Source organism: Marmota flaviventris, chromosome 8 (genome assembly GCF_047511675.1).
Source record: "Marmota flaviventris isolate mMarFla1 chromosome 8, mMarFla1.hap1, whole genome shotgun sequence".
Taxonomy (NCBI): Eukaryota; Metazoa; Chordata; class Mammalia; order Rodentia; family Sciuridae; genus Marmota; species Marmota flaviventris.
The window spans coordinates 97,846,512-97,865,410 of record NC_092505.1 but is presented as its reverse complement, the minus strand read 5'-3'; the positions used below and the strand labels follow the sequence as shown (position 1 = coordinate 97,865,410).

The 18,899-nt window shown below is 36.0% G+C and overlaps 1 protein-coding gene across 1 annotated transcript in view; it reads left to right on the top strand.

Annotated features, from left to right (window-relative positions):
* LOC114098059 (EGF-like and EMI domain-containing protein 1) overlaps positions 1 to 18,899 on the top strand; it is a 610,754-nt gene that overhangs the window by 216,222 nt on the left and 375,633 nt on the right. The window lies entirely within an intron of this gene.

Sequence of the window (18,899 nt, the reverse complement as noted above, 5' to 3'; positions counted from 1 at the left end):
CTCTCTCTCTCTCTCACACACACACACACACACACACACACACAAATACACTAATACATTCTGTAGACTATGTTGAGGGGACCCAAAAAGGATCTTCTAAGCAACAGTGCCTATTATATTAATGGAGAATGGTTTGTGATTCTAATGATTATCATTTTTTATGGGATAAGATCTCTAAAAGATAGATTCATCCCTTATCTTCCTGAGTTTTTCTCAATACACAGATTTTCACAGCTAGATCATTAGTACTGTACAGTGAGAATCCTAATTTTCTTTACTAAATCAGTTTCTAGCAGAAAAATTATCAGTCCTTCACTAAATCAGTTTCTAGCAGAAAAATTTTCAAGCCTTCTTAATTTAGAAGATAAATAAAAAGGGAACAATGTACAAGTTTGTTTACTGTTTAGAGATTAGATGGATCAGTAGAGATGAATCTGGAAAATATCCTTTCAGTAAGCATGGATAGGAGTAAAAACTTTTCTTAATTGTGGATGTATTTTAAAAACACTGATTCCTAGGTTCTTACTTGTAGTTAAAGGATGCATTTTTAAAAGACCATTTATTTCATTATTTTATAAATTTGCTTTCTAAGTTTATATTAAATAATAATCTTACCTCAGTGCCTCCGGTCAGAAAATATATTCACTATTCTCTGAAAAGGCAAATAAAGTCTCTAAGACTACCTATGAAGTTTATAGAAACACTTAAATGGTCAGCCAAGAGAAACATTTATAAGAAATGTTAAAAGATAATTTCTTAAAAGACAAATTAATGGCTCATACAAATATAAAATGAATATATGTCAAAGATTTGATTCATTAGTTAATGAGAAAACCAGGAAGATGGTACAGCTGGTTTGAAGGACATTTAAAAATAAAAAAAATTAGAGAGATAGAAGCAAAAAAGGAAAGGTAACACAAATGTATAAGTTGATGCTAAACTTCTCTGTCTAGCAGGCAGAAATGAATAGCATTCATAAGAAGTCAACTAATTTGAATTTCTATAGATAAGACCCATCTGTGTTAGTTTTCTTCAATTTGCAGTGTTATTTAATAGTTAAATGACAAATAGAGGCAGAGGTGACCAAGAAAAGCACACCAGACAAGATGTTCAGCAACCTTTCTGCCCTTTTCAAAGCCTTTCTTAATTTTTCCTGATAGTTTCCCATCTTCCCACAAAGCTTGCTCATTAAGCAACATCCGTGAGTTTTGTTGTTGTTCTTCTTTTTATGAGAAAATATCTGAGAAAAAATAATCCCACTATATTCAGGAATGGGGATGCAGCTCGGTGGTAGTGTGCTGGCCTAGCATGCAGGAGACCCTGGTTTTCATCCCCAGGACCTCAACAACAATGTCAACAACAACAAAAACCACAGATTCAAAGAAATAATTTTAGGGCACCTATGTTTCCAAGATCCATAGAGCATGCTCCCTGCTGTCAAAACCCATTGAACTTCTTGAGAGCAGCAAGATCTGGAATGACATGTGCAGTAAGCAATGAGTTGAGTGTTGAGAAGGCTTGACCTGGGAAGATGGGAAAGAATGGCGCTGGATATTAAACATCAGACTCCACTGCCCAGGAATAGACACTCCTCATCTTCCATGTCTAATTCTTATCACGTCCAACTCTTGGTGCAGAGGACAGATTCTCCCCTCCATGAAGGAAGTCTAGTTAAGTGAGTGAGCTGTGTCCAACTCATTTACACAAACTTTGAACACAGAATTCAAGAGGCTGTAGATGTAATTTCCTGATCTAAACTATCCTGCTCTGAGTTGTAGGGAAAAAAAATATGAAAAAACAATTTGATATCTAATGTTGGAAGGTCAGAAGTCCAGTATGAAGGGCTGGGGATGTGGCTCAAGTGGTAGCACGCTAGCCTGGCATGCGTGTGGCCTGGGTTCGATCCTCAGCCACCACATACAAACAAAGATGTTGTGTCTGCTGAAAACTAAAAAATAAATATTTTTTAAAAAAGAAGTCCAGTATGAAGAAAGTTGCGTCTCAGCTTGGACATTTCTGAAACCTGTCGGCAAGGCTGCAAGTAAACATAGTTAATGTGAAGGAGCCAAAATTCACTGAAATTAAAAACTCTGTATCTATTCACAAAGGAGGAAACATTGTGTGTACCCTGAAAGAGTTTAGTAAAATCCAAGTGTCATTTTAAATAGTTTCCAGGCTGTTACTGTGATCATTGAGTTTGGGAGACTATATATGTAGTGTTCTTACTTTACAGAGTTCTGTCTTACATTTTAGTATCGTAATTAATTACAGTAAACTTGTAAACTTTGCCCATGACCATTTTTTAAACAGGTTTGGAAATTTCTTATGCTCATTTTACTGAGCCCCAGGTCTCATGTGGTAGTTCGTGTAATAAATGAGTCCTGTCCTACTCATTAGTAGGACAGATGTTTCCCCAGGACTACTGAGACCTGTTCTTAGTAATGATCATTAGAATCTAAAAAAAAAAAAAAAAAAAAAAAATCTCTGTTTTATTAAGATGTGCTTCCAAGGAGAAATCTTTCATTTTAAAAGATAAAGGGCTTCTGGCTTGTCTTATTCACCAGAGCCCCAAAATCTAATGTAGGCTGGTAAAATATCCTAAATACAGTTGTTTGGGATCTCTGTCTTGACTGACATGTGATAAATTATAAAAACGAATAAAATAAAGTAGCTGAGAAATTAATTTTGACTTTTCCTAAACTAGTGACAAAATTTAGTGAATTATAGGATTATGAACCATAGTCAATTATTAATTTACACTCTCACTTTTTAAAAAATCTCTATAGTTGTGTACATCAGTTGTTGAATGAATTTGTGCAGGGATTGGTGATTCTCACTCTGCCCTTCCTACCGTTATTTGATCAAAAGGGACATTGCTTTTAGATAGAATTTAAAAAATCAGAAATAGTGTATCTTCCAATTTAAAATGTAGAGCACAGATTAAAGAGAAATTTAATAATGAGAGCTTTCTTGGAAATTTGAGTGTTTAGGCAATGTAGATGTGCCTGTGAAATTTATGGACTTGGTTAAAAATTATCACCTGATAAAAATAAATTTAATAAGAATCAATTGAAATGAATGATATTTGCATTGGCAGATATATTTGGCATCTAAGAGGAAAGGTTATGCATATGTTGCTGATGAACTCATAGAATAACCTGGCATCCTTTAAATCTCAGAGTAAAAAGAGTAGAAAATCTTCTGGATATTAACTAAAATACTATCAGTATAAGATTTCTCATTGATCTCAGGGTAATATTAAAATAATGTGTGTTTTGTTTGACTGATAATAAGTAATATTAGAAACTCATAGATAGGAAAGAATTAATTTAGAATAAAGTTGAGAAGACTTTCCTATGTAAGGGATATAAAGGGGAGGTAACCAGAAAAGTATATTGTATATTATAAAATACATTTAATACTTGATTTTAAAGTCAGGAGACATGCCTTGGGTACCACCTTGTCACTTGTTAATCATCTATCCTTGGGAATATTGCTAAGCTGTTTCCTCTATCCCCACCTTTCAAGCAAGATTAATGATACTATCCCAGACTAGTTGTGAGGAATAAATTAAATTACCTATACTAATAAATTATCTGTACATAGTAGGTGTTCAATAATTATTTATTGACATTGCTTCTTCCTAAAGTCTATTTGGAATGATACACTGAACAACTTAGTTCCCTTTGCTATGATCCTGTGATAAACCTCTCTACGTATCTCACTGCATCAACAGGGGACCACATCAAATTATCCTGGTAACAGAGACATGTACCAGCGGTACCTGTGTGATGCTAGAAAGTCTAGGTAATGTAGTGGAAAATATAGAGATATATAGTTTGAAAAACAACTCTCAGCTGATTCTGATATGATTCCCTCTAAGAAATGACTTAACGTAATTTCAAGTTTTCGAAGCAAATTAAAAGCAGGCAGTGGGTTTGTGAATGAAATGTACAATTTTTCTGGCTCTGGAAATTAAAAGTATAAATTGCCTCATTATTATTGTGAATCATTAATTAATCATTGACTGTGTTCAGGTGAGCTATTAAGATTCAGAGCTGTATACCTGAGGACCCAAAGCATTACAGTGGAATGGCCAGGGAACTAATTTTTCTCACATATTTTTGTCTGTGTTACTTCAGGAATGGACTGTGCTCTTTCATCAGAAGGGCTAGTTGTCCGATCAACCAACCCTCTTAAACCAGAGGCACACAATTTTGGAGACTAAGTAACATCCCATCAGTTGAACTGGAAACCTTTTCTTGAAGGCTGCGTTCTGGTTTCAAGCAAAAATGAGGAAAAAGTTTAATAATAGAGAACGTACTTTTAAGTATGTTGTTTTTTCTTGGGCACATTGTATATGCTGAAAAGTTAATGCTGTTTTTAAAGTTAATTCATGATAATTGAACTGAAGTGCTCTGAAAGTGCTGTTAGAGTCTATTTATGAACCCAGTGCCCTCTTTGTCAATTCAGTAAAAGCACCATTCAGTAAAAGAAAGGAGAGTGAGATGGCTGCATGGTGTGCACTTAGCCATGTGTGCGTCCTTTCCCCCTAAAGTATCTGTTTTTCTAAGTGCTTTTTTTTTTTTTCTTTTAATCCGTCCACCTCATTGAGTCAGCAGGCTTACTAGGCCCATTATCACTCCACTCTGAGCACTGGGAAGGGCTGATAAATGTGTTTTGGTAATGATTCACCACAAATCACTTTTGTTGATCTGAAGTGTAGGTCAGTTTTGGCAGTGTAAGTCAGCAGGAGGAGTGTTTGTGGGACAAGCGACTTAAATAAATAAAAACCCATACTGACAAATATTTTTAAAAACATGTAACACCTCAACTTTGTTTGAGTGTGGTTATATTAATTGGTTATGCAGGTGCTGTCAGGAGAGAATCTTTTATGTGAAATATGATACTTCTACCTAGCAATTGCATTTTATAATGGCAAAAAGTTGCGAACCAACTTTATCTTCAACAATAGCAGATTAATTGAATTATGCCTTATTCAAATGATGGAATACTAAGTAGGCATTTAAATGGTGATGTAAAATAATATTTAATTACATGTAAAATTGTCTCCAGGGAATTAAATGAAATAGGATAATATAGAACAATATTATTATTATTTTTTAAATTTCTCCATATGAAAGAATAAAGACACACACACATATAAAAATCATAGCACAGCTATGTGATTTAAAATTTTTATTTTTTCATTCATTCTATTATCTTTAATAAATATGAATCATAAGAAATTATAAGAAAATAATAAAAAAACCCTAAGCTTTTAAGAATATGTGCCTATCTAAGAAGTTCAGGCTTTTGAACAAAAGGAAATTAGAAACTGGAAAAAGCTTACTTCAGTATATTTCTAATCAATTACTCAACCATATTACATAGCTCTGAATTGAGCATTCTAGGAACCTTTATAAAATAAAACTATACTGAAGAGAGAATCATATAGTGACCATGAGCATGTATTTGGGGGGAAAAAGGTAGAAACCTGAGCAATGTGTATGGAAGCTTACAAATTAATTGAATCTATAATGATGATGGCTTCTTATGCTGAAAATGGCATTGCAATTATTTGGAGGTAATCAACTAGAATGCATTATTGTGTATAAAATTGTGTTTTAAAGTGTTTGCAATATAAAATGCTTATAATGTAAAATATTTCATGAACTAACCAGAAATTGTGGAAATTAAGGCAATTTTAGCTAAAAGTTCCAGGCACTAGAATTGGCCAAGGTCCTTTGCAGCAGTGTTAATGTAAAAGCAGGCATTCTGGGGGTTTCGGCTGGTGGTAATGGGAAGAACAGGGAGTCAGAATGGCTTTCTGTTTACCTTGTTGGCCTGTGTGACCTCTTTGGACCTTGGTTTTCTAATCTGCAAATTGGAGAAAATAAGAATAAATACCTATTAAAGCTGTTAAAAAAAAAGCAATATTTAAAGTGCCTAGAAAAAGGCTTGCCAAATAGCAATGATTCAATGAATATTAGCTCTGTACTTGAATTTGGAATCTCCCTTGGTGATTCAAATTTAATTATTGGAAAGGCTAATGGCTTCAAAAGTAGCCATTTTAGAGAGTGAATTCACAGCAGGGAGAAAAGCTCAAGCAGTTATTCCTTCACAGAACTCCATGAACGGGGTCCTGGGCTAATTTATTCAATTTAATACCAAAGGGCCGTGGAACAGTGAGTTTTCAAATTTCTATCATTTGTTTGGGTTCATTTTTGACTTTGATAAGTTCACAAGTGCAGAGATTCTTTTAGCTAGAGAACAAGTTGAGTTTTCAGCCTAGAAACTTCATATTCCGTGGGTTAGCTTGATTGACAGCCATTCTGAGGGAGAGATTCAGAGGTAGAATAACAAGTCTGTGGCAATTAAAAGACTGAACTTTTGAATAAGGAAATTAGGTTGGGATTTCGTCATCGTGACATCTATTTGACTTCCACGATCAGTACCACAGGAAAAAAACATTGTGGATCTCTTTTCAAAAAAAAAAAATAATTGTTGTAGGGAAAAGGGAATGCTAAAACGGCTTTATGAAATTTCCTTATCTGGGGTGTTGTACCAATATACCCTCTGAAATGCAGTTCACCTTTAAACAATTTGGAATCACCAGAATGATGATTGTGACTGTAATCTTTATCCAAAAAGTTGGGTGATAGCAGCACATGGGCTCAGCTATGTCTCCAGCAGCACATCCCCACCAACTGGGACACAGATATAAGGGTATTTTCTTGGAGCCACATGAATCTAGAGGTTTCATTCAGCTTACAAAATAAGAATCTTATCTCTTTTAATCTATTTCATTCTCAAATCATTGCAGCCTGGAACTCCTTGTACCTATTTCTAAGTCACAATAATTCTGGAATGATCATTTCACTAGCCAGGCGGGGGGAAAAAGTTCTCCAAAAGCTTTCAGGATAAAAACAAAGCAGTTCTATGATTGTAAAAAGCTTTAAACATCTGAGTTTGGTCTTGGAAAAGAGCACTGTGTAATATCTTTTCAGACTTGTATAGCACATAGAAATGGATAGTATTAGACATATGGAGTTGTTCATTTTGCAGAATACTAGCTATCAGATGTTCTTAAATAACAGGATGAAGAACACATGCTTAATTAGCTCAATTGTTTGTGGATAACTGTGTTGATGCTCGACTTTTCTTTCCATTTCAAGTTTAGGATGCCTTCAAAATTCTCTCTGAAACCTGCTATAGTATATAATGCTTGAACATTATATTTTAATACAATTAGCCTGACTTACAATTATGTACTAATACAATCTAGCCTGACTGAAATCCTGCTGTGGTCCATCAAAATCTTTCTACTCAGCAACAAGATTATCATGTAAAGTGATATAGCCATACCTAAAACTACAATTTTGGGGCTGTACATAAAATTTGAGGACATCATACTGTATGACCCACATTCAATTGTGAGCACATTTTCCTATTATTTTTATTTGTAAAAGATAGGCTTTAATATGACCTAGTAGATTTAATTTTTATTTTAGTCATTTAGTCATCGAATGGCTGTTTTAAATTTGATGAAGTCAAATGCTGAAGATATCAAGGATAGGAAGGGGTGCTAACTGTGTTCAACTATAAAGGGTGCAACTGCCACTAAGCTCCTGTGAGTTGTTATCAGGCAATAACAGGGGCCTAATGGGTGCATATGTATTTGTTTTCTGTGACTGCTATGACAAGTTGGCACCACCTTGGGGCTAAAAGCAAGACCCATTTATGATCTCACAGTTTTAAAGTAAAAGGGGTCTCACTAAACTAAAGCCAAGGCATTGGCAGGGTTGGACCCCTGTGATGTTACATCAGATCCAACTGGATGATTAGGGTAATATCTTTAGTGTAATATAAATTCACTAGTAAATTCCATCTGTAGTCTTGATTCAACCTTACCATGTGTATTAGTGAAGTTTCACCAGAGAAATGAAATTAATAAGACATAGACTGAAAGTAGATGATAGACAGATAGATAGATAGATAGATAGATAGATAGACAGACAGACTGATAGGTATAGACATATGTAACAGTATGTTTATTATAAGCATAATCTCATTTCCTGCCTGAAAAATCTTGGTGTCTGCATGCTAGAGAACCAAGAAAGCTGATGGTGTTATCTAGTTCAAGTTCGAAGATCTTATTTGAATCAGAGTGCTGATGATGTAAGTCCTTGTCTAACTCTGAGAGCCTGAGAAACAGGAGCACTGATGGCTAAAGGCAGGAGGTGACGAATGCCCCATCTCAAGCAAAGAGAGTCAATTCATGCTTTCTCTACTTTTTTGATTTATTGAGGCCCTCAAAGTATTGCATAATGCTCACTCACACTGGTGAGAGTCAGAACAATCCTTTACTCAGTTGGCTGCTGGACATGCTAATTGCTTCCAAAACATAATCACAGAGACAGCCAGAAATAAGTTCTTGCTAACTATATGGGCATCCCTTGGCAAAGTTATATTGACCCATATTCACAGATCTATGGGTTAAGGTATAAGCATTTGGGGGGAGCTATTCTGCCAATCACAGAATGTATTTTCATTTTTAAGATATCTGGAATTCTCAATTTTAAGTGAAATATCTGGATATTTCAATATTCAAAATGAATTATTACTTCTTTAAAGCTATGAGGTACAAAGTATCTCCGTAGGTCCATCTTGACTTCCAGGCTGCCTGTTGACAGCCACTGGTCTATTGCATACCTGACCATGCAGAGTATCATGTATCTGTACTCATGGTTTTAAAATCTAATTGAGAAAGTAAACACTTAAGAATGTCCTTAAAGCAATATTTGAACAACAGTACACAGAGCACTGTGTAGGGACGAAGGGAATGATCACTGTAGGATGAAGCAAAATAAATATAAAAAAATGATGGACATAGACTAGCAAAAAGGAATTTAAAAAATATCTTGATTGGGCACAATAAGACTATCAACAGAAGGAATAGTGAAAAACAGAATGTTGAGATGTCCAGAGGCAGGTTTTGCTAAATTAGGGACCAAATTGAGGATAGTTTCTTTGTTAAAATAGATCAATAAGTAGGACTTTCTTTAGAAATTGTCTTTTGAGATGTGATAAACTGTTGTTTTAAATTCTTGAGCCAGAGAAATACATGAATATATTTTAAGAATGATCATAGAAGAGAAGAAAGCATAAATACCAGGAAGATAACTGTAAGTTTTAGTTATTCAGGAATGAGATAAAGACAATGATAAGCTTTCAAGAGTGGGGACAAAGAACACAGAGGAATCATTGACTGAAACATAGAATCCGGTATTTAATACCGTTGAATGGAGTGCATTTTTTTGCAAGAGCAAATAGCTTGAAGTCAAGGACCAAGCTTTAAGAGATACCTACATCACAGTAGTGGGGAAAATAAAAGGAAGGGAAGAGTAGAACACAGGGTCTCAATACTCAAGTGAGAGGAAGTTTTAGGATACTAAAAGGATTCCACAGTAACAAATACATTATATTGCAATGTTAGATTCCTTGACTAATACAGAAACAGAGAAAAAATATTTAAAAAGAGACTTGTTCAAAAATGTTTGCATTGGAGTTTGAGGCATAAATGACATGTCACCTGGGTGTGCAATAATGGGATAACTTGTCTAGAGTGCTCAAAGTGGGTTGAAAACCTGGATAACCTGAAGAGGAGGGTGCAGCAGACATATTTGAAGAGTTTGTAAGGTCACAGCTTCATCTGTGAGATGTGCTCATTCAACCTCTGTTAAGTCTAGGAAACCCCTTTTCTCCTATATAATTGTATCCTGCAACAGCATCAGACTCAAGCTAGGAAAATCAGAATCTCTCCTCTAGAAATTTCCCATTGAGCTTGAAAAACTTGTCAATTATTTCTGTGGTGACAAGAAATGAGGATTTATAAGCTCAGGTTCTGAATGTGCTATGTGCACATTCATAACAGCAGTGAGAATCTGTCAAAGAGTAGGGGGAGAGAGGAAGCAAGGACAGACATAGGGTGGGGGTGGAGAGGTAGGAAGGGGCAGAATGAGGCAGAGGCAGCCCACATTCCTGCTGGCTTTGCTGGTCCTGCTTTGAGCTCCTTCTGACATTTTTCTCATCCCCCAGGTTTTGTGATGATCCCATTATTTTACTTGGGCATTTCCCTCTTCTTGCACAAGGTTGAAGTGATGCTATTGCTTTTAAGTAAAACCATGATGAATAAGACATGAGCAAAGGATAAATGTAGAATATTAGCTGATGTCTTGGGGTTACCTTTTCCCTAAGTGATCGGGAAGTGGATTATACAATGAATAATCTGGAAACCCAGAAAAAAAATGTGGTATTTAAAAATGTTTTTTTCTAGTTAGTTATACATGATAGTAGGATGCATTTTGATACATCATACATAAATCATTTTTCTGGATGTACAGGATGTAGAATCATACTGGTTGTGTAATCTCATATGCCATAAGGTAATAATGTCCAATTAATTCTATCTTTCCTATTCCCATACCTCCTCTTCTCCCTTCACTCCTCTCTGTCTAATCCAAAGTACCTCTGTTCTTCCCTAGCCCACCCCTCTGCCTTATTGTGCAAAAGTGGTACTTTGGAAGGCTCATGTTCTTCATTCCATGATTATTTCAAGCCTCAGTTTAGAGGATATTTCTGAGAGGTTTTTCTTAAAATGCTACTCTAGTTAAGGTGCCTGCTATAGTTTAGACCTCAAATGTCCCCAAAAGGCCCATGTGTTAAAGGCTAGGTCCTCAGCATGGTGCTGTTGGGGTATGGCAAAATGTTAAACAGATGGGGCCTACAAGGAGGTTTCATGTTATTGGCAGGTCTTCAAAAGAGATTATGGGACCCCATCTCTTGTTTTCTTGAAATTCCCAGCCAGGAGATCAATTGGCTTCTGCTGCTACTCACTCACTCTGCCACGGCATATTGTGCTACAATAGAACCCAAAGCAATGGAGCTAATTGAATATGGCCTAAAACCTCTCAAACTGTGAGCCAAAGTAAACCTTCTCTCTTTTTAAGTTGATTTATTTCAGGTGTTTGCTACAATAACAGAAAACTAACAACAATTTTCAATATGTGTCTTCAAAATGTTTCTTCCAACATATTGCTGTAAGCATCCAGTATCACAGCTTTTATTTTACTGTATTTAATTTGTTGAGGGTATTTATTTGTAACAGCCTCTAGATTTTAAACTCTATGAAGTCAGGAGTCATATATTTTCTAAAAACTACATCAGATCTTCCCTGCAGATACCAACACTTGTCTGTTTTCTACGGTGTAAATAAAACCTCTTTCAATGAAAACAGCTCTTCCCTGAAAAGTTTAAAGTAGAAACTTAAGAGTTGATATTTGCAGAATCATAAGAACATTCCTCAAGTCTGAAAATGCTCTGCTTAACTTACTTTTATAATTTTGAAGTATTAAAATGTATTTAGAAACTTCTTTTAGGAAGTTGATGTTTTCTTTAACTATTGATAACAATTACTTTCAAAAGCAATCTTGAACGTTATTATATGATGGATTTAAGAACCTATGTTTGCTTTATACAAATATGAAAGATAAAGAAAACTATACAAGTTTCCTGATGATTTTTAATTTGTTTTAGCACAAATGCTGTTTTAAGAAGGAATATAAAGTGCAATTAGGGCGAAAAAGAGGGGAGAATACAAGAGAGGGATTCCTACCATGTCATAAAATGAGTTGGATACTTGACCAGTCTACATAACTAGTTTCTAGTTTTTGAATATTTGGATAAAAAAAGTTTTTGCAGGTAGGTCTCCAAGTTCATTGCTGTAAGGAGTGATGCTCACCCCTCTAGTGATCTAAAGTGAAAGCATCAGCCTGGAGCTTCTCTCGGTTAAGACCTGAGACCTATGATAATAAAGATAAAGTTGCAAAGGTGATGACAGAGTTGTACAGAGTTCAGATCCAGTCCGTATATTTTTGGATCAAGAGATGGAAAGCTTAATCATTGTTTCCAAGGCTCCATTACATACTATGTGCTTTGTGCAAATTTGCCATCTTCCTAGAACTGACTTGACCAAAGTTGACTCCTATGTTTGAAAACAACTCCAAAGATGCATTTTGGGCTTCTGAAAATAAGAACACATTTATTTATTCATACCCACACCTTAGCTCCATCTTTCCCTTGCACAGAAAAGTAGCCAACACATAAGGTGAAGGCCACCATGTCATTCATGTTGGTGTCAGCAGGTGTCAGGTTGTCAGTCCTCCTTGGTCTTCCTGCACGCACTTGAGCTATCTGAATCAATTTTTTTCCCCTCATTGAAACCCATTCCATCATCTTCTGAACATATTGATCTTCAGTCATGCACATACTCATCATACTCTTCTGGTGTTTCTGCCTGCAGGCCTCTCCTTCTCATTATTTCTGTATTGGTCACTCTGTCCTCACAGCTGATACCAATCACAATTCTTACAAGTGCATTTCAAAGGCATTGAGCCTCTGGTGTTGCGCTCAGGAAAATAACACTGGCTCTCTCCTGTGTACCTGCAATATAGGTTCACTTAGCTGATTTAATGTGACTGCTAGCCAACATTTTTAAAAAAATCATAAAAGTACATGCATTTTGAGCCCCTCCTCATATTCCCTTTTTTCACCCTATACACAAGTGAAAAGAGAAGATTTTCATATAAAGAACATATAGAACAATCATAGCACATAGAAAAAGAAAGGATCAATATTAATCATGACTTGCAGCCATATTCCCTTTGGCTATGATCATCTTAGAGCCCCTGAGAGGGGCTCAGCTGGCTGCCTTTTTAAAGGAGGACCCTGTGGGAGAGCCAAGAGGTGGCCAGCAGCACGTCTGGTGATTCTGTTTGTGACACTGCATTCCAACAACTCCACCAACCTGCCTTCTTGAAAAGATTATGTATGTTCACTGGATTTCAAGTGGAAATTTTCACAAAATTGTAACTAGTTGATGATAATCCTAGGTGAGGATTTGATCCTTCCTCACCTATTGCACAGATTCTTTAAGACATTTATCCAAGTAGATTCATAAAAAATAATAATACTAGTTAAACGTGATTGAAATGTTATGATTCCATTTGTGGAGCAATCTACTTTATTACAGCAAATTCTCAGTAATTTAAATTAACTGCTGTCCACATACTACAGGTAAAGCAGTTGTGCTTTAGAAACATGAAACCTCATATGCCACCTATTCTGAAATGAACATTTTTTTTCACAATTTAACACTTTCAAACTGGGCTGGGTCTTATTATTAATATGTCTTATGAATATACTGGCAGTTTTATTTTTCTGAAAGACAAATAAAATAAAAATATATTGTATGTCCAGCAGCAACTTAAATTTTACAGAGTATGATACCCTCTCTAAAGGCCAAAGAATTCTAAAAACTTTTGCTGTCTGGCTCCAATTTTTAGGAAGAATAATTATTCAGGTTAAAGGAAGCCATCTCTGTGGCACTGGGTAGGGAGAATAACCTTGGGAATATCTTCCAGCTTTGAGTCTTTCTGATGCTCATATTTCATGTGAAGATAAGGAGAGGACCTTTAAGTCTCTTTGCATTCTGTTTTTGGAATCTTATATTCCCTGAACTTTTCCTATACTCTTTCCTGTAGTCCTCTGCAGTCCTTGAATATACAGGTTATCCTCCCAGGATTTATAACCTAATTAATCAAAGACAAGGGCAGCCATCTCTTTGCTTAGGGACTGATAGTTTTCTGTTACACATTAGAGGATGTGTCCCAGAAGGCATTTATCTTTCTTTACTTGCCGTTCACATTGAGGAGTGAGTGAGAAAAGCAGTAAGTGGTTTCTCCTCTTCTGAGGGTTTCAGCATCCTTTTGCATGGCTTCTCATGTTCCTCGGCCTCCTGTTTTAGTAGCACTTCAGAATGTCTGCCAGTCTGTTTTAGAGACAGTTTATTGGCTGTGATACTGAGAAACATGCAACTTATGTTTCTTAGCTTTTTTTTTTCTGCTATATTTTCCTTTCCAAATTAATACCACAAATGGCAACCATTTAAAAAGTGGGAACTTGTCAAAGGAACTGGAAAAAAATATCATCCAATCCCAGACTTCTGTGATATAATGTTAATGAAATATTTTGGTATGCTGAAACCTCAATTTAACACTGGCCTGGTAAGTGAAACTGTCTTGTAATGAGTAACTTTAAGTCACAAAAACTCTTGAAATGTTTCCAAAGATAATTGTAGTTTTATAATACCAAATTTAATCTTGGAGTAAATCATATAAATAACTCCAAATACTTAACAGTCTCCCTGTCAAAGATCAATCTCACTTTAGTTGTGAGATCAAAGTTTTTATTGACCTTTGGTAAATGTAAATATTCAGGAATCTTCTAGTAACTGGATCATTTGTCATAAGGTAGATATTCTTAAAATTAGAAATTAGATGGCAAATTTTAATACTGTGATAACAGATTTTTAAATTACAAGATTCTAAAAGAATCTGTAAATCATAAAAAAAAATGAATTTTAAAACCATGACCCCAGTCTTACAACTATTTTTTTTACTAGAATTATTATTATTTTTATTTTTTGGCCTACAAGCAAATAAAGGTCAAATTCTCATTTGCAAGAATTGAGGAGTTTCCCACCAGAAGAAGTTATTTCTTGACTCTCCTTCCTCCTGCCTGACTTCCACTTTCTTGTCACCTGTCTGTCATGCAGTTCATGCACATTCGTTTTGTTTCATCCTGGGTTGAGAAATGTGGTTGAGTGATTAGTCCAATTTTATGCTCTTATCTAACACATCACACTTACGTAATTGTGACAAAATGCTACTGCATATAGACTTGCCTGAGTTTGTACCTCTGTCATTTATCACACAGCTGGTGTAAGCATCACTCCTTCTGAAATGAAGATGACTAGGGCAATCTATATCAGTTGTGGGACTAGGTGTCAAAAAAATGCAGCCTTCCACTGGGAGCTAAGAAAGTCAATCTCTTCCCACAGGCAGTGAATGGGTGACCTCCAAGGGACTGCAACCTCTGGCACTAGATGCCAGAATTTGGGGTGGGCAAGAGTTGATAGCTTAGTGCATTGTAGTGCTGGCAGCTACCTGAGGCTTGGTGCATGCCTGATTAACCTTCCTGTGCTCTCACCCAGGCCTTTACTCTAGTGACCAGACCCAGTTGCCACCACTCCATACACAGAGTGACAGTGGCATTTGGCCAGGGATGGCACTAGAAGAGGGGAGAACAGGTCCAGGAGAGGCAGGACACCTTGTAATAACCCCAAGTTTCTGATGCATGCTCTATTGGCTTGTTGTTCTCCATTTACTTAGCACAAACATGAAGATAAAATGAGTAGGAATCTCAAGATGGTGACCACAGAACACTAAACCCATTTGTAGCCATACTGATTCCATCAAGTCATCCTGAAGATAACTGGTTTTTCTGTTGGGAACCACTTTTTTTGTTTGTTTGTTTGTTTTTGTTTTGTTTTTTTGCTTGATATTCCAAATACTTATTTACATCACATATATCACTCCTCATTAATTATGAACTATGGAATAGTCTGATGGAAAGAGAAGTATGTCTCTTGGAATTTCTATTATGTCTTTAGCTGCTGTTCTTTGCATAATAGGTTCTTTTTATTTGGACAACCACATCAAATAAAAATGCATGACTCAAGGAATATTATTTGAACCCTATTTTCTAGATATTTAATTAAAGAATGGGACAACTGCTTATTCAACGTACTAATATCTACTTGGGTGTGATCTCACTTTTCAGGTTTAAAGCCCAGAAAGAATATAAGGAAGTTGATTATTGTCACCTGCTAGTTTTCCTATGCACCAGTGGTTTTCAACCTTGAAATAAAAATCACAATCATAATCACTTGGGAATTATTTCATAAAGTTCTTCATGATTTAACTGACCGGGAGATGAGGGTCTGCTCATTATTGCTTTTCAAAACCCCAGGGGAAGATAGATTGAGGAGAGGGGTTGGATATTAGTTACCAGCTTGGGAAGTCAACTGGAGCCCCTTAACATGTTGCCTGTCCACAGGGCTTGGCCTTCTCAGAGTGAATTTTGCAAGAGGCCCAAGTGGAAGCTACAAGGCTAGTGTTATAGTTTGGATATGAGAGGTTCCTGCAAAGCATTTGTATTAATACAGGAATATTCAGAGGTGAACTGATTGGATTGTGAGAGCTGTAGCCTGATCAATCCATCCTACTTTGAGTGTAGTAACTAGGTAGTAACTCTAGGTAGGCAGTGCATGGCTGGAGGAGGCAGATCACTGGGGATGTGTTCCCTGCAGCACCCCCAGCCTGCTTCCCAGCCACCAGATGAGCAGCTTTCCTCAGCTTTCCCCCTTCCCCCACGATGTTCCACCTCACTTCAGGCCCCAAGCAATAGAGTCAGCCACTCATGGACTGAACCTCTGAAACCATGAGCCAAAATAAACTTTTGCTCTTCTAAATTGTTTTTGTTGGGCATATTGGTCACAACAACAAAAAGCTAATTAACATGCCTCCCCTTAGAAATTCTAAGGCATTACTCCTGCCACATTCTATTCAAAGCAAGTCAGTAAGGCAACCCAGACACAGGAGCAGGGAATTGGACTCTGCCTCTTGTTGGTGGAGTGTCAAGATGACCCTGGAGAAAAGCAAGTGAAGTATGAACTATTGTTGTGGTTATCTTTGGAAAATACAATTCGTCAGAGTGTTATGGACCCTTTTAAAGTCATTTTAGGCTGAACTGTAACATTAATAAAAAATGTCAAGAAAATAGCCCTAGGTGTGGTTTGTTCCCATTATTTTTTAATTCATAAGATAGACTTTTAAAAATTACCAGCCTGTGATTCCTACCTCTGACTGTAAAAATGTATATTCATTAAAATAAAAAACTTTGTAATGATAAAGGTACATTGCTAAATTAAAAAATTATGAAATCAAAAATGGCAATGGGCCTTTATGATACTATATTTTCCTTTCTAGTCCCTCTTCAACAGAACAAGTTCCACTATTTTATGTAAAATTTAGGATTTGGAAGGTTGGTCAGTATAAGTCCCACATTTTGTATATACATACTTAAAAAAAAGTAACACAAAAAAGCTGAATCTGTTCAAACCTTTACTTGACATGATCCCTTGATAGCTACCATCTTAAATGAAGTCCCCATTAATTCTTTGTCCAACATGACTAGCCCAGCCACCAGGTCTGTATGGTAAGAGGTATTTGTTCACACCTGCCTGGATTTAAGACTTTCATAGGCATGGTAATGTTAGGGAACTTTTCAGAGGGAGACATTTAGATTCAGTTTTTAGAAGCAAAATGGTATTATTTTCAAGTTACAAATGATCACACACAGTTAAAAAAGAGTACCATAAAGGTTTTTTATTCAGCATATTTATAATATCCACTGAGTAACCTAAACTCATTTAGGCAACCTAAAATGAGTGTACAGTACACAGAATATATAGATAGTTTATGTGACTCTCAGGAGCATTCATCTTTGGTGAGAGCACACTCAGCAGTACTAAATGCAGGCAAAGGAAGCATCTGGGCCTTCATTTTATCATAGGTAAATTTACACTTAACTCATATTTTCTTTCCAAGAACTATGAGCTATAATTAGTAGCGGAATCTTTGGCATAGATCACTAGACCAGTCTTAAAGTATAAGCTGGTATATTCATTTTGTGGGCAAAGATTCAGCCATAAGGAAGAATCCTGAAATTATTTGCACTTAAAATCAAGTCAGTTACTGATCCAGTCCAGAGTCATTAATCTCTTATTATTCTGAGCATTTTTTTTTTAAATTTAAAGGTCTCTTTGTACTTTTCTAAATGATCTTTAGATATTTCTTCCCTTTTAAAAAAGTCACCAGTATTCTTCACCCTCCCTTCATCTTGACATTGCTTTGGCTTTTCAAAATGCCAGAATGAACACCTTCCTACCTTTCATTTTTGTCAGTGCATCAGTAAGTGAAGGCCCACCTCCTCTACTTCAGTATCACTTGGAGTACTCACAAAAAATTGTGGGTTCTTAGACCTACTCCAGATTCTATAAAATCAGTAAAATGCCCACCAGTGTACATTCTTATCTGTTTCCCAGGTGATTCATACCAGAAATTTCAAGATTTACTGCCCAGTGACCTTGTTACATTAAGTATAATCCTAGGACCCGAAGAATGGGCATCTTTGGGGAACTGGTTAGAAATGTAGAATCTTGGGATCTAACCACATCTACTGAAACAGGATCTATATTTTAGCACATGCCCCAGTGATTCTTTTTTTGTTTTGTTTTGTTCTAATTAGTTATAGAAGACAGTAGAATGCCCAATGATTCTTATGCATGTAACAGGTGAGAAACAGGGATGTAGACTGATGGTTAAGTCCAAATCTCTAAGCATGTCAAATACAACTCAATATAATTGTTATTTCCTGTGCCTCTGGCTCCTCATTCTACCTCAAGGTGCATACTCTACATGAAGCATTCCAACTATGAAGAGGAGCCTTCTAAAATTGTAAATATTCTATGATCTTTAAGCTATCAGATAGCATTTTCCTATGCTTCAGCATAAATATGTCCAATTTCTTTTATAAGGGTTGCTATTTCTCCATTCCTTGCTTTTGGACATTGAATTTCTGCAGCAATGACCTCTTTTCCCACTTGGTGAATTGTCATTCATTCCTGAAAGTGACCCTTTTCTAGAGGTTGCCTTCTAAGACTCTGTTTTCATATGCTTATCACTCACTGCATGCATAGAATATATGATTAGCCCAATTCATATTTGTTAAATCAAGAAATAAATGTATAAATACTTCACAAATTTTCTTAATTTTACCATACCACAAATCCCTTACTTGTGATAGGATTTCTTTTTATTGATTCCTTTATAGCAACTAATATTGAAAGAAAGAAGAGTGAAACTAGATCTTCC